Raw genomic sequence first — 6,739 nt, 5'->3', positions numbered from 1 at the left:
CCTTCCTTCCTTCCTTCCTTCCTTCCTTCCTTCCTTCCTTCCTTCCTCCCTCTCTCCCTCCCTCCCTCCTTCTCTTCCTTCCTTCCTTCTTGGCAAATGGGGTTGTGACTTGCCCAGGGTCACAAAGATAGTAAGGGTCTGAGGTCAGATCTGAATATCTCGTTTCTTTCTAATACCAAATAAATTGTTCCATGTAGGTTTTAGGTTATAATTCTATTTCCACATCATAGTTACAACCACAAGAGTAGTAATAGTATCCATTTCGCAGCATTTTTATGAATAAAATCCTTATAAACCTCAAATTATTATGGAAACAATGTCACATTATACACACACAATGCCATGTTTGTGTTTAAATATATATTCTAAATATTATTTATATGTCACTTTCCTGACAATCACCCTGTGAAGTAGGTAGTATGGTTATTATTATCTTCTTTTTATAGATGGGGAAACTTAGAATCGGAGTTCAATGACTTTCCCAAGGTCTCACAACTAGTAGAAGTAGAGGTTTAAAAAATTCCAAATCAAGATCTCTCAATTGTATTCCTGATGGATTACATAGTTTTCCACAGAACTATATAACTTAGGGCTGGAAAGGCATTTTACAGTTTAGAAACCAGAGGCCCAGAATAGGATAATCACTTGCTCTTATCACAGGGTTAGTAAGTGGCAGAGCCAGGATTCAAACCTAGGTCCTATGACTTAAAATCTAACAAATGTTCCACATTTTTTCTATTTGCGAATGTATATAGCATCAAATGTAAAAGACATCCCCCCAAAAGTATTGCGAGGTTAAAAACTCGGACCCTTTCCACCCCTTTCTACTATTCACAGATTTTTTGGTTATTGTTTTGTCATTTTTTTCAATTGTGTCCAACTCTTTGTGACCCTGTTCGGAGTTTTCTTGGAAAAGACACTGGAGTGGTTTGCCATTTCCTTCTCCAGCTCATTTTATAGATGAGGAAACTGAGGCAAACAGAGTTAAGTGACTTGTCCAGGGGCACATACTTAGTAAATGATTAAGACAAGATTTGATCTCAGGTCTTCCTGAGTATAGTGCAAAGTGTTCCATCCACTGAACCACCTAGCTGCCCTCAAAGAGTATAGAAGAAATAAAAACCTATGTCCTTGATTGGAACCAAGTAGTTGGCTTTCAAGGTTGATTCAAAGCTTTTTGTGGACACACACATACACACACACACACAATTGTACATCACCAGGATTTCAAACATGTTTTATAAAAGGGGGAATTGTTTTCATTTGCTTATTAAAAGCTTTGACCTTACTGGAAGAAAGACATTTTTCAACGACGAGGTCTTCCTAATTAAACAATTTATTGCAAAGTAAATGATATAATCTTCAGCTATTAAAAATTATGTCTCTTAAGTTACAATATGTGGGCAAGACTGCACCTGTACAAGGTATACCCCTTGCATATGATGTTGGGAGCTCTCCCAAGTTGTATTATAGTTTTATTTTCTATTTCTGCATCAATGAATAATTTTTGAGCTACCGAATCTTTGGGAGAAACAATTTCAAGCCATCCATCCACATTGGCTCACTTTTAACTTTTCATCCAAGGTCAATTTGGCTCTCAGAAATAAATCCTCACCATGCTTAAAATTGACAAGGAGTGAACCTTTTTTCACCTCTTCAGAGCTCTATTTCTAAGAGAAACTCATGAGAAACTAAATGATTTGAGGGACAAGGAAATGTAACCTAGAGCATAGCGGTCACACTTGCAGCCCATTGACTGCCTGCCAAACTCCCAAGAGACGTTGTTGTTCAGTCATGTCTGACTCTTTATGACACCATTTGGGGGTTTTCTTGACAAAGATACTGGAGAGGTTTTCCACTTGCCATTTCTTTCTCCAGCTCATTTTACAGATGAGAAAACTGAGGAAAACAGGGTTAAGCAACTTGCCCTAGGTTACTCAGCTAATAAGTGTCTGAGGCTAGATTTGAGCTTATGAAGATGAGTCTTCCTGATTCCAAGGCCAGTGATCTATTCACTGCTCCACCTAGATGTGCTTCCTAAGAAGCCCAAACCAAATTAAACTGTAAATGGAAAATGTTTATCAAAATAAATAAAAATACATTACAATAGAGATAATGTTAACTTGTGGTTTTTTAAATCAATATGCAGTTTGCAGAGCTCTGTTTCTATTTGAGTTTGACATCATTGTTCTAGGTGACCACACATTACAAGTCAGGAGTTAATCCAAAAGCCAAATCAAGGCCAAAGTCTTGTTAATTGATGATTAGGGTCCCTGAGATAGAAGATACCTGATTAAGCCAGAATGAGCAATTTGTAGCCATACTGAGGCATCATGGTACAGTAGAAAGAACATTGACTCTGGAGTCAAAGGCCATGGGTTCAAATCTCTTCCTATGTATGTGTCCCTGAATAAGTCACTTAACTTCTCCTGGGTCTATAACAGACTGAAACACACTTTGTAAAACCAAAGTATTGGACAAAATGGTCTCTAAATTCTCTTCTATCTTTAGGTACATAGATTTTCTGGTATTAGAATAAAGATAAGTACTGACCTATGTAGGGAATTCCAAGATGAGGAATAATGCAGGGTAATACCTTCTCTGTAGCTTAGATACTCAGACAGTTTTCTAAACTCTAAAATTTTCTAAACTCAGATGCAAATCTTCTTGGGATCTTTTACTATACAAATAAAACTATTCTATTTTGAAGCCTAGTAAGTTTGAGTGCTTATAAGGGAAGCTGGTGGCTTAAGGCTACCAGATACTAAAGTTCTGAGGTTGCAAATGGATGGGGAAATGAGTCATATAAGTGAGAGGCCCTTCAATACAATTTGAACTGAATCTGAAGGAGGATAAGTGACTTGCATAGGGTCACACCGCCAATGTATATTAAAGGTGACACTTGAATTCAGGGCTTCCTAGATGGTTCCCTAGCCACTTCCATGTTGCTTCTCTCCTGTAGTGAAAGGAACAGGAAATCTGGATCCTGCTGTTTATCTAAGCATCTGTTCTTATCTATAAAAACTGGGAAAGGGATTCTCCAATCATTGTTTTACTTCAGAGAAATTTCTTGTAAATTAACACTTTGTCTCAGATTAAAACACCCTGGATGACAAACATAGAATAGTTCAAGGGTAACAAAAGAAATTTAAATGAAGGTTGTTATATTTTTTTTTGAGAGAGAGAAAGAAAGAGAGATTAAAGATTAAATTTATTGTCTGTTCAAGTCTTGTTCTCTGTGTTCTCAACTATATGGTCTGTAACAAAGTCAAAGATGAACTCAGCACTTTGCTAATTATTGTGAGGGATACAAAAGAAATAGAAGGAAAACACAATTCCTCCCTTTGAGAGACCACAAAGCCCCCATGCCTGAATTACAGCAATAGCTCCCTAATTAACTTCCCTGTTTCTAGATTTTTCCCTCTCCAGTTAATCTTGGATAATACAGATTGATCTTGCTGAAACACTGCTTTCATCCCTTGATTCTCATATTTAATAGCTTTCCACTGCTTTAGGATAAAATTCTAATTCCTCTGAGTGGATTTCAAGGTTCTCCATAATCTGTCCTCACTCTGTCCAAGTTTAACTAATTCCCTGTGGGAACCCTCCTGTGGGAACCCTCTGTTCCAGCCAGACCAGTACTCATTCTTTTCTATAATCATAGTCAAATTATCTACAACATTGTACCTTTTGGCTCATACTCAGACTTTCAGCCTGGAATCCCTCTTGTTTTCCCCTTCCAAGTTCAACCCATCCTTCAAAATCCAACTGCACCTCTTCCTTAAAGCCTTCTTCAACTACTCTCTCTTTCTGACCTTTCCTTTCTCTTAACACCCTTTGCCTTCTCTATTCTAGGCAACTCAAAGATAACTAGCTTCCTTCAGTTTTTGCTTGAAAAATCTCCTGTGAAGGGGAACCTGCCCCAGACTACTGACCTCTCTGGTTTCCTTTAAGTCCCAATTTAAATTCTGCCTTCTACAAGCAGGTTTCCCCAACCCCTCTTGCCATAACTGCTTTCTCTCTGTTAATTATTTCCTATTTATCCTGTGTTTAACTTGCTTTCCTGTATTTGTTTGCTTATTGTCTCCCCTATTAGATTGTAAGCTCCTTGAGGGCAGGTCTTTTTTTGTATCTCTCTCAGTTAGGACAGTTATGTCTGGCACATAGTTGGTGCTTAATAAATGTTTATTGATTGATTGAGGTTGATCAGGACTTGGAGTCAGGAAGAATGGATCAAATCCCTCTTCAGACACTTAGCTAGCTAATGTGTGGCCCTCGACAAATTACATGTCTTCTCACAGCCTCAGTTCCTCAACTGTAAAATGAATCAGTTGGACCAGGTGACTTCTATGATTGCTAAAAGCTTTAAATCTATGATTCCATGATCTACATTCAAAGAACTCTAATTGTCTGGAAGTTTCTTCCTCACAGCAGTCTTAAATTTGATTCTTTGAATCTTCTGTCCATTTTTGCTGCTTCAATCTTCTGGCCACATGGCTGCCTTTCATATACTTAAAAACATTGATCATAGACCCTACCCCACCTCAAGTCTTCTGTTCTTCATTGATCATGTACCCCGCTTCCCCCCAGTTTTATCAACTGATGCCCATACGACATTAAGGTTTTTTTTTTTTTTTACCAATTTCATTAACCTATTTTGGCTGCATTTCAGTTTACGTGGACAATGGCAGAGAACAATGTTATTATTGGTTTTTGGTTCTGGCCTTTCAGTCTCTCTAACAAAGCCCAAAATGGCATTAGCTCTTTTGGCTGCTGTATCACACTGTTGATTCATGTTGAACAGATTATACTAATCTGTGAGAGCTAGCTAATGCAGTGTATGCCAGGGAAGGGAAGGGAAGGGAATAAGCATTTAAGTGCCTACTATGTTCCAGGTGCTGTACAAATATTAATTCATTTGCTCCTCATGGCATTTATGAGAGATAGGTACTATCATTATCCCCACTTTACAGTTGAGGAAACTGAGGCAGACAGAAGTTAAATGACTTGCATAGTAAGTGTCTGAGGCTAAATCTGAACTCAGGTCTTTCTGACTCCATGCCCAAGTACTCTATCTATTGTGCCACCTAAATTCTTATCATTTAGGGTTGAAGCTAATATAACACAATTTTTATCAGGATAAAAATAAAGTCTTACATTTGGGAAAAAAATCACCTTTCCATATACAATGTTACAGAAGTGAAGGTAGACAACAGTTCATCTTTAAAGAAATCTGAGGGTTTTAGTGAATTACAGGCTTAATATATGTCAGTAGGCATTCAAATATTTATCAGTGATAGTAATGAAATATAAGAATAGCCTACCTAAAAAAAATAGAATAGTCTACCTGCTTAGTTTACTCTGTATTAGTTTGTATAAGTCTCCCCATACTTCTATGAATTCTTCCTAGTCATCTTTTCTTAGGGTACAGTAATTTTCCATTGTACTTGTATGTCACAACTTGTTTGAGAATTCAGAGGGTGTGCTGGTAAATGTTTAACAGTCTCTGAGCAGAAAAAAATGTACTGCAGTACACATTTTAAAATTAATTTGCATGACTAACATTTCTTCATTATTTTCTTAAGTCTAGACAGTGTGCAAAACAACAAATCAAACTCTGATTTGTAACATTTGTAAATTTCCAAGGTATAAATATTAATGCTGAAAATTTAACAATCAGCTTTTGAGAGCTAGTGTGAGCCAGCTCCAGAACACTACTACCCATACTCCAGTCTATGAATATCTATTTTGTTTCCAGCTCTTTGCTTCCTGCCATTATTTTTAAGTTTAAAAATACTTATTGGACACATACCATAGAATAGAAATAAAGATGACTTAATCCCTACCCTCAAAAGAGATTATACAGTCTTTTAAGAACACACAAAAAAACCTATGAACATTATAAAATACATCTACAAGGGTTGTCACATTATTTGATGGTGGTACATGTAAGAAGTATATAGAAGTTTAGAGTGCAGAAAGAGTTAGTTTGAGACTCAGAGCTTCAGGGGACTGTGGAATATGAGATTTGATAAATGGGCAAGGGGCATGGAGGTGAAACTGAGGAGAGTTGGGCTTGACTTTTGGGCCTTGTCTCAAACCAAGGCAAACTTTACAGTAGGAAATGGCAGAGGAGAAGTCTGGCTAAATGTTTCAGGCTCTGGCTTTTCTTTTTGTGGGTGTTGGGGCTATTTATTTTTTGGCGGGGAGGGAAGTTAGGTGAAAATAGCATCGTGTTGTGATGGAAGGAGAACAAGTCTTAAAGTTGAAAGACCTGAGTTTGAGTTCTGGTCAGGTCATGTTACTTACCTTCCTGTCTCCATTTCCTCATCTATAAAATAAGGATAGCAAATTTTGGTACAATTTACCTCACAATGTTGTGGTGAGGAAAAGCCCTTCCAAAGTGATTGCCCTGATCCTAGCTCCTACCTATGAGTGTCAAATTAGAATACATAGGAAGTGCTTTGCAAGCTTTAAAACATTATATAAATATCCATTATTATTACTAAATTGGGAGACGGGACCAGGTAATTCCCAGGGTACCTGCCCATTCCTCCCATCTCCCTTTCTCATCCTCTCGGGTGAGGTCCCTCCTTTACTATAGTCCTTCCATTGTATTTAATTGGGTCCCACGACTGCAATTTTACATTTGACCGAGGAAGGACGATCTGGGGAAACGGGGTGTTAGGAGGAGGGAGAAGGGAGGGGATAAGGAAGAGATAGCCAAGAGTGGAGGAAA

Source organism: Petaurus breviceps, unplaced genomic scaffold, assembly GCF_028583685.1.
Source record: "Petaurus breviceps papuanus isolate PSGF00001 unplaced genomic scaffold, PetGlider_PUasm1.0 90822, whole genome shotgun sequence".
NCBI lineage: Eukaryota > Metazoa > Chordata > Mammalia > Diprotodontia > Petauridae > Petaurus > Petaurus breviceps.
The sequence above is the reverse complement of the archived record's forward strand: the minus strand, read 5'-3'. Positions refer to the sequence as shown.